This window comes from Momordica charantia, assembly GCF_013281855.1.
Source record: "Momordica charantia cultivar OHB3-1 chromosome 5 unlocalized genomic scaffold, Mcharantia_2.0 BLBB01000005.1, whole genome shotgun sequence".
Taxonomy (NCBI): domain Eukaryota; kingdom Viridiplantae; phylum Streptophyta; class Magnoliopsida; order Cucurbitales; family Cucurbitaceae; genus Momordica; species Momordica charantia.
In genome coordinates, this window is record NW_028275163.1 from 12,993,709 (window position 1) to 13,003,128 (window position 9,420).

General features: G+C 41.3%; 1 long non-coding RNA gene across 1 annotated transcript; it reads left to right on the top strand.

Moving 5' to 3' along the window:
* The first annotated feature begins 666 nt into the window (after positions 1-666).
* LOC148211352 (uncharacterized) lies at positions 667-1,479 on the top strand. Its single transcript, XR_015790693.1, has 3 exons — positions 667-927; positions 1,031-1,216; positions 1,307-1,479. It is a non-coding gene; the product is annotated as an uncharacterized LOC148211352 (long non-coding RNA).
* The last annotated feature ends 7,941 nt before the right edge of the window (positions 1,480-9,420 follow it).

A 9,420-nucleotide genomic window follows, 5' to 3' on the forward strand; every position in this document is an offset into this window, starting at 1 on the left:
GTAGTGCTACAGAGTTAGTGGTGAGTTAGTCGCGTGTAGTTATTTATCAAATTATAGTTTAGTACGGATTCCGCTATGTGACACTTGTTTTGGGCCATTGGGCCAATTACGAAATTATATTATTGGCTTGTTTTAACAAGGAGGGGTTGGGTAAGTGGGCCATAAACAAAAGGAAAAGAACCCAAGCCTAAAGGAGTTATGTAACTCCCCACGTTACTCAGGTTAGCTTGCCTCGAGTTCTGGGAAATTTTGTATAACAAAATAGTTTATTTATTTATTTATTTATTTCATTTTATTTTGTTTGATTCATCAGTTATCTTTATTTAATTTAAGTGTGGCATCCCGGTTATTGTGTAGTGCTAAAGAATTAGTAGTGAGTTAGTCGCGTGTAGTTATTTATCATATTATGGTTTAGTACGGATTCCGTTATGTGACACTTGTTTTGGGCCATTGGGCCAATTATGAAATTATATTATTGGCTTGTTTTAACAATGAGGGGTTGGGTAAGTGGGCCTTAAACAAAAGGAAAAGAACCCAAGCCCAAAGGAGTTAAAAGTATAAAACAAAGAAAACTCTAGCCCTTGTTCTTTTTCCTCTTCTTCTTCCTCCCTTTCCCTCTCTTGTTAAAGCCGCCGGCCACCCCCCCCCCCCCCACTTGGATTCTTCTTCTCCGGCGAGCAGCTCCGTTCAAGCGACGCGACGAACAGCGGCGGCATCGGAGCAGCAGGTGCGGCCTCGGGATAGCAGCAAGGCAGCAGCAGCGTCGGGCTCGGGCAGCAGCTGGCGCGGGCGTCGGGCAACAGCAGGCGGCGGCACGTGGTCTCGGGCAGCAGCAGGTGCGGCGGCGGCGCGTGGTGGCCGTTCGCGGTGTTTTCCAACGATCCGACAAACTCCAACGACTCGAATAGCTTAGATCCGGGAAGCCCGGTAATTTTCTTTGACCCACCCTTGTTCGAAGTTAGACTTGGATTACCCACACCTAAACGAAATCGATTTGGAATACCCACACCTAAGCAAAATTGTTTTGTAGTAACGGACATCAAATCGAAGCCGTTGGAGGTCGTTTTGGGTGTTTTTCGCTGCTGTAAAAAACGTGGACGCAGTGTTTTGGGTGGTGTCCGGCGATTATCTTCATCCGTTCGAAGCTCGATTTACGCTACCCACCCCTTTGCAAGCTAGATCTAATTTACCCACACCTACACGAAGTCGTTTTGCGGTAATGAGACCCTTTGAACCCTCCTAGAGTTGTTTTCGAAGGCTGAACAGTATATTTATATTGCTGTATTTTTTCCGTTTTTGTGCGTAGGTGTGAGTTCGACGCAAACTTAAGGACGTGGTTGAGTAAGTAGCACCAGGGGGCGAGTGCGTGCGTTATTTAGCGTTAACGGAATGGTTTTGATGCTGATTTTTAGTTAAAATAATTTAATTGTGCATGTAAGGGTTGTTAATTTTGATTTGTGAACTTCTAGTGATTTTGTTGCCGTCTTTCTATTATTGAACACTTATGAGGAAACATGCTTTCTATTCTTATTCTTGGAGGTGACTAGTAGATTCTGAATTGTTGTGGTTAAAAGTAACTGGCTCATGACGTTTTGCAAACATGTTGTAAATGAAATGCTCGCGTTGTTAAACTGATAATTAGTTTATACTGTTTTAGTTGTGAGCTGTTGGGTGGTGACTTGTTTGTTACAAAGGAAAACATGCTTGTGAACTGTGCAGTGAATTGGAATGTGGGAAATATACTTGTAGGTGGTCTTGAGAGGGCTAGTGAAGTGGTGAAGGGTGAAGGGACGAGTTGGCACTCCGTTAAACTATGGGTGGTCTGTTCTGAAAATGCATATAAATCGCTTGGAGGTTCAAAGCCTTGAGTAGTTGCCTTGGGAATAAATGACAAGGCCGAACGTCAAATTTCTGTAAATGAGTATTGGGGTCTTGGGGATAAATGTCAATGACCAATACGCTGGGAAGTCATTGGTACCTTGGGGATAAACGGCAAGGACCGGTGCACAGTTCAGGCCTTGGGACTAAATGGCAAGGCCGAACATCAAGTTTCTGTAGAGGAGTATTGAGGCCTTGGGGATAAATGTCAAGGGCTAATGCGACTCGAGGAGTTAGGCTTGAAGGACTAAAGTAGAGTGGTGCTTGTGAAGTAGTGGTGCTAGGCCTTGGGAATAAATGGCAAGGTCGAACATCAAGTGCTGTAAAAGGAGGGGGGGCGGTATCTTGGGAATAAATGTCAAGAGTCGTCATGCCTCGAGAAGTTAAACGGGGAGTATCGCATGGGGGTGTAGAGGGAGGTTTAGTACTGTGGGACAAGGGCTAGTGAATCATATGGTTGTAGTCTTGGTAGTTCTGACGCATGGTTGTTGTATGTAAATGTCAAGTTATTGTTTTTTTCTATCTCCTCGCTTTCTATTTAATTGTCTTGCTATCGTTTTATTTTATATGTCGTGACTGTGAGCATGATTTTTGTGTTAGTTAGGAAGGACTACTTACGGAGTACCTTATGTACTCACCCCCCCCCCCCTTTTATCCTTATTTGTTTTCAGGTGTGAACAGAGTCGACCGTGGTGATGACGTGGAGGGGGCTTGACCGATGTGGGATCACTAGTCGAGTTAATGAGGATAGAGGGAAGGTCGTTTGGTACGAGTAGTGTTGGGATTTATTTTATGGCTAGGTGTGGACCTCAGGAGCGATTTTGTTTTCTTTAGAACTACTTTTATTTCTTTTATGGATGTTATTGTTAAACGCGTCACTGTTGTCGTTGGAGTTTAGGTGTACGATTGTTTTATTTAATTAAGAATTTGGCCACTGAGGTGGATATGAGATGTCTTTTTTTTTTTAAATTGCCCACGGAGGGCGAAGTTTCGACAGTTTATAAAAATTGATATTCTAGGTGGAATTATCGGAGTCGAAGCTTTATTTTATTTATATTATTTCCCATGGAGTTGGTTATCTCGTGTTTGGAGTTAAGGCTAGACAGGTGGATTATTTAGCGTTACCTAGGATGGTATATAACATCCTGGGGCGTTACAATTTGTAACGCCCCGAGTCCCTCAGGTTAGTTAGTCTCAAATTGGGAGATTTTTCTTTTAATTTTCAGAGTGAATGTTAATTGAATTTATTTATATTTATCGAGCTCTAAAATCCAATTAAATTAATATTTACCGAATCCCGTGTGGTGGGTCTTGTTTAGGAGGGGGGTAGATTTCTTATCTTTGGGCTTGGACTTATTGGGCCTCCTTTGGGTTATTTTGTTTTCAAAACAAAGGGAAAAAGCAAGAAAACAAAAACAAAACCCTAGCCCATTCCTTCTTTTCTCTTTTCTTCTTCTTCCCTTCTCCCTAGCCCCCCCCCCCCCCCCCCCCCCCCCCCTTCGTTTCCAATTCCCGCCGCCCCTCCCTTCGTTTTCCGGCAGCCCCTCCGACGCTCGACGCAACACCGGTGCTGCTAACCACTCCGACCGGGACGTCGACTTGTAGCAGCGGCGGACGAAGGACCACGCGCGGCGGCCGGCGACCGAACAGCAGCAGCAGGCGGCGCGACCTCGACGTTCCAACACCTGCAGCAGCGGCGGCGCGTTTCCCCCGGCGTCGGCAACGGACCAGCGCAGCTCCACTCCGCGGCAGCACACGGCGGCGACCCAGATCTGCGGCGACGCACGGTGAACGGGTGTACAGCGGCGAACCGGCGGCGGTCGGCTGCTTCGATCCGACGGACAGCGACCCCAGCGGCGGATAAAACTTTATTAAAGAGACATTTGTTTTTACAAAATACAAACTACGAGTTTAGGGCAACACATCCTCTCTGCAGCAGGCTCATCCTCGCATTTTTGCAGGAAGCGGGCGGCTCCTAAGCACCAGAGTCTGACGCCTAGATACTTGGTGTAGTGCCCAGGCACCATCATCCGATGCCTAGGAACTATCGACTCTTGTTGCACGGGCAACATTGGTTTTGCTTAATTTTGTATGGTACTCTTTCATAGTAACTCCTTGCCACATGTTACACGAACTTATAGACTCGATCTATATAATTAAACGCCCAAAAGAACAGACTCTTTGCATTGATCGAATCAATGGAAAAACTGTAAATCTAATACCAAAAATGGAAAACATCTATCTCGCAAACCACATAAATTAAATGTAAAGAAACATACCCACCATACATTTCCTTGTAATTCAAAATAGGATCGAAAGCATAAATTGGCTCTGATACAAATTGAAGGGATTGAATCCCGCAACAGAAGCGCGTGAATGCTTGTGCTTTTGTTTTAGAAATTCAACAGAGAAAAGCCATAAGCTATGGTAAGAATAAGAACCTACCTTTGAAGATCGTTCTTTACCGTAGATTAATGCTACCAAAAAGTATTCCTCGCTATCATTTGGATGTTAAGAACTCGGTTTGTGGAATCCTTCTTAAAGTTGAGAGGGAGATCGAGAGATTGAGAGAGAGGTTTTTTGTTATAATTTTAGAATCTCATTCAACGGGCAAAACAAAATGAGAGAACCTCCCTTTTCAAAGGAATGAATGGTGAAGGGGAAGTTAACAACTTCCGCACCCACCACCTCCCCACTTTCTGTTAAGGTTGACTTCTTACTGCAAAGATGTGTGTCGGTAGGCATGTTTGACCACGATTTTGAACTCTTTCCCATCATTATTTTCCAAAAATAATTACATATTCTAAAAGTAAAACATGCATAGAACATTTCTGGATAAATTGCAATATATGGTAGTTTAGGAAAAATATGAGGAAAACATAGTCAAAATTCAAAGAAAAGATCAGTCTTCTAATTCTGCAGGAAATTGCACCAGATGCAATTTGGGAGCATTTTTTTCTAACTTTGCCAAAACGTGCATTTTGATTAATGAAGGGCAAGGGGGGACATTTCCAACATATTTGAATCAAGCTACAATCATGAGTTTAAGTCAGAAAGGGGTTGTTAGATGAATCTCAACCTATTTCCACCTATAAAGATGGGAAGTTCAACCAACTCAAGGGCCTATAAAAGGGAGTCTCTCCCTCAGCTTCAAAGCATCCCTTCCAAGCACGTTTTCAGCTTCATTTCATTCATTCTTAGTTGTAGAACTCGCTCATATTCTTTAGATTTATGTTTTAGTTGTTATTTCCTCGTATTGTCGTACTTTTGCTTACCGTATTGTTTTTCATTCAATTTCTACCTTTATTTCTTCATTTATTATGTTTCTCTTAAGTTCTTTAGCGAGCTTATACTGCCCTCACCCTCGAAAGAGAAGAGGGTCAAGCTAGAACTCCTTGTATGACTTATTTATTCGTTTTAATTCAATGAAAATTACTTCCTTTATGTGTTCGTGCACTTTCTTTCGTTTAATCATGCACTATATTAGTTATCGACCTCTTTGTGGAATGCATTAGTGATAACTCTCAAATAAAGAGTAGTTTATGGGCCAAATGAAGGGCATTTGTGTGTGGAAATGTGAGATTAAAGTTAATTAAGTTGTAAGAATGTGAGAATTTCCAGAGAGAACCTTTAATGTATTGATAATTATAGATTCATCCAAATTCTTGAGTTAATGCTAAAATTATGGATGTTTGATGCAGGAAAAAGTATGGTGCATTTCGAGAAATTGAGGTGCTAGCGGGTTACTGTGGCGTTGCAGGAAATTGAGAAAGGAAATGCTCAAATTGAGAGCGTGCAAGCTCTTTGGATGCTACTGAGCGAAGGCTAGAGCAATAACTCGATTAAGTAACATTTCTGTTACCACGTCCGTAAAACGTCAGTACAGCATCCGCACAAGGTTCCGCGGGTGCCTTAAATTAAAGGCCTGATATTTAAGACAAAAGACGTCCAGGCCGAAAAAGAGGATAGATGAAAGAGAAGACACCGATTGTGTTTTTTTGGAAGCATCGATTTCAGGGAATGTTCCCTAATTGACGTGGGTTGCCATCTACGAAAGGAGAGAAGGGACAAATTCTTGCTCAGAATTCACACTATTCACCTGAGGAAGCTCTCGGTTTTCTTTCAGCCACCTTCAGTCATGAATTCTTCTTTTACCTTTTCATTCTATTTTCTTTTCCCCGCTATGAACTACCCGCTTCTTTCGGGGATGGGTTGGAAACTCTCTGTAATACGATGTTGCTACTTTTGAATGCCTTAGAGATTTGATTTAATAGAGGTGTGCCTTTCATTTTCTTTATCTCTCTAAAGTTGTGTGGCGTATGGGTTTAGCGTGCAGATTCACTAGAGGCTTAAGAAAGCCACTGTGCGTGGATCTACTTCTGTTAGCTATAGTTTTATACGTTATTTTTTAAATAGAGGAGTGATCAGCCAAGGATGGGGTTCACTCTATAGTGCCTTTAGACTGCTTTATAGCTTGTTCTAACCACAACGGGAGTTGGGTAAGAACATTTATCGGGTAACTCAAGAGAGAGCCATGAGAGTATAGACATTAAGAGTTTTAAGAGTGTTTTTAAGTAGCAAGCGACAGAAAGCAGTTTGTGGAATTCCTCTCCCCGAATCCTGTAATCATTTGAACACCCCTATTCTTTTGGTATTCGCAGTGGAAGCTTTCAGAAGTAGCTCGAACTGATTATGCTCTTCTGTTGTTCGTATGATTTTATGTTTTCTCTTACTTGAACAAAAACCCATTATCACATGTTATTTTATTATATTCTTTTCGGTATTTGAAACTTATTAACCACTTGTTATACGCTAATTTCTTAGAGGAGATGACCTTGTTGAGTGCTACAATCGACTAATTAGTGTATACTTATGCTATATTTTCTCTATTAGTAAGAGAACAAACAAGTTTTTTTGGCGTCGTTGCCAGGGAAGTATGGATTTTATATATTGTGGTTAGCCATTTTGAGATACGATGTTTAAAGAACTTTTTGCTTGTGTTTTCAGGAGTGTTTTGAAGTAGTGAATGAACGACTTCTTTGCCTTTGAATTCGCTTTTGACCCGGAACCGGAACGAACCTTGAGAAGGAGACTGGCTTAACAGTGAGTGCGAATATAGGAAGTTGAAATGAATCTCAACGAACAAAGCCCATCTGAAGATGGAGTAGTGAGGAGACTAGGGGATGGAGTTGATTACGCTTGTTTACATGCGTAAAAAGAAGGTTTTAGATGCTGTTTTTACTATGTTTTAACTTTGTTTCGAACTTTTTCTCGGTCGTTTGAGTTTCACTTCATGCAAAATTCATATATGATGGTTTGTGGTTGGCCTATATTGTATTTTTGACATTTTAGGACCATTTGGGAGTGCAAATTAATCAAAAGAAGCAAAAAGACGGAAAAACCTTCATTGGAGGCGCCAGGCGCCTGGTAGGCTGCAGAAATCCTGGTTTTCTTCCAACTATGCCCTTATTGAAACGCGCCTTCCAATGCATTTTGGTGGTTCCAACTGATGCATACGTGTAGAAGAAGTGTTCCACTATCAGTTTGAGCATGATTTGGTCAGTAAAAGGAGTTGGAAATGGGTGATCCACCAGCGTTTTAGGACCTACCTAACCAATTCTGCACAACCATAAATTCCAGCAGCTTCTCCACCAAATGAATCAAGCCTTGCTTCCTTCTCTTGATCATTTTTAGTGTTTCTTTGTTGCTTTCTAAGTACTTTTGAGTTGCTTTCATTAGTTGCTTTTAGTTTTTAAATCCCGAGCACTTTACATTCCTTTATTGAGCTTTGTTTTGTTTCCGTTGTTACTTAGTTATTTTCTATCTATTCAAATTTATAAAAATCCAGCATTTAGTTTATCTTTACTTTATTTTAGTTAAGAGAATTGTGTTTTTGGAGGAAAGAGCACGTGACACTCCCCCTTGCTTGAAAGAGAAGGGCGAAGCTCTCAATCCCGAGCAAAACTCTCCGTTAGTTAACTTTTGTTTTTCACACATGCATTTCAATTTCAACCATTTTACTTGCTGTATTTTCTTCAATATGTCTTTCTAAATTCCCGTCTCTAGCCCGGTTATGGATAGTTAACCTTTTATTTCTAAAAAGGGTTGCTAAGAAGTAGCGTTTTTGCTTTCCACTCATTGCTCAACATGTTTTCCCAAAAAGTTAGGGCTTAGAGAAGGCCACTGTAAGTCTTAACAAGTCAATACTGAAAAGGTTGCTTATTTGCATTGTTGAGTGGTTAAATCGAGGAGAGGAGCGCCTTAGACATAAGGTTCCGGTTCAGTAGCCTAGACATAGGACCTTAACCCGAGGTTGCGACTATTTCCATCCTAAAACTAAGATTTCTCTCATAATAGACATATTAGGGAATGTCTTAGGACTTTGAACTTGCTTAGACATAAGTCAAGTGAAAAGCGTAGTCGTTGGTTCCTAAAGTAAAATGCATATCGTCCTTAGCGTATCCTTGATTCTTTGTTGGCTAACTTGAAATAATTCGAGCTAGGTTTTACCATTATAAGACCAAATCCCAAATCCAAAACCATTATTTGTGACCACTTCCCATTTTACAAGAATCACTCATTTCAACGTTCACTATTCATTAAAACTTTAGAGTTTGGAAATTATTTAGAAGTCCTTGAGGATCGATACTTGGATACTCCATCCATTTTATATTACTCTGACACGTGTGCGCTTGCATCTATAGAATTGTTACCACGCTTAGTGCGTGCGTTCAGCATAACCTCAGTCAAGTTTTTGGCGCCGTTACCGGGGACTTTAGTTTTAAAATTATTTTCAAATTCTTTTAGTTTTTATGTTTGTGAATTGTTGTAGGGTGTAATTTCCATCCACCGTTTTTTTTCTATATTTTTGGTCGTTTATCTCACAAGGGTAAGTTAAAGTGCATGAGCACAAGATCTTTTCTTCTACCCCTTGACCCTGAGATTGAGCGGACCCTTCGAAAAACTCGAAAGGAGCAAAGACTTCGAAAACAACTAGAAAAGCAAAAAGAGAGAGAAGGTGAAATCAGTCCTGAAAGTGAGGTAGAGAGTACGAGCACATCAATCGCAGATATTCCACCTCGTGATCCGGTTGATCCACCTGTTGTTAACGGTAACATGAGGGATCACGCAAGAAATAATGAATTCAACCATATCCAGATGGCGGACAACAGAGACGTGGCAATGCAAGAATATGCCGCCACGGCTTTTCAGAACTTTGATTCAGGGATAGTCAACCCTATTCCAGCCCACGCAAACTTTGAGCTTAAACCAATGATGTTCCAAATGTTGCAGACAATTGGACATTTTGGAGAGCAGGAACATGAGGATCCACATGATCATCTGAAATCATTCATTCAAATTGCAAATGCATTTCGATTACCTGGTATAACAGACGATGCTCTTAGACTAACACTTTTTCCATTTTCTTTGAAGGACCAAGCTAGAGCATGGCTCAATGCATTTCCACCGGGATCCATCACCACATGGGGGTCGTTAGTGGAGAAGTTCTTAACAAACTTCTTCCCACCTACTCGCCACGCT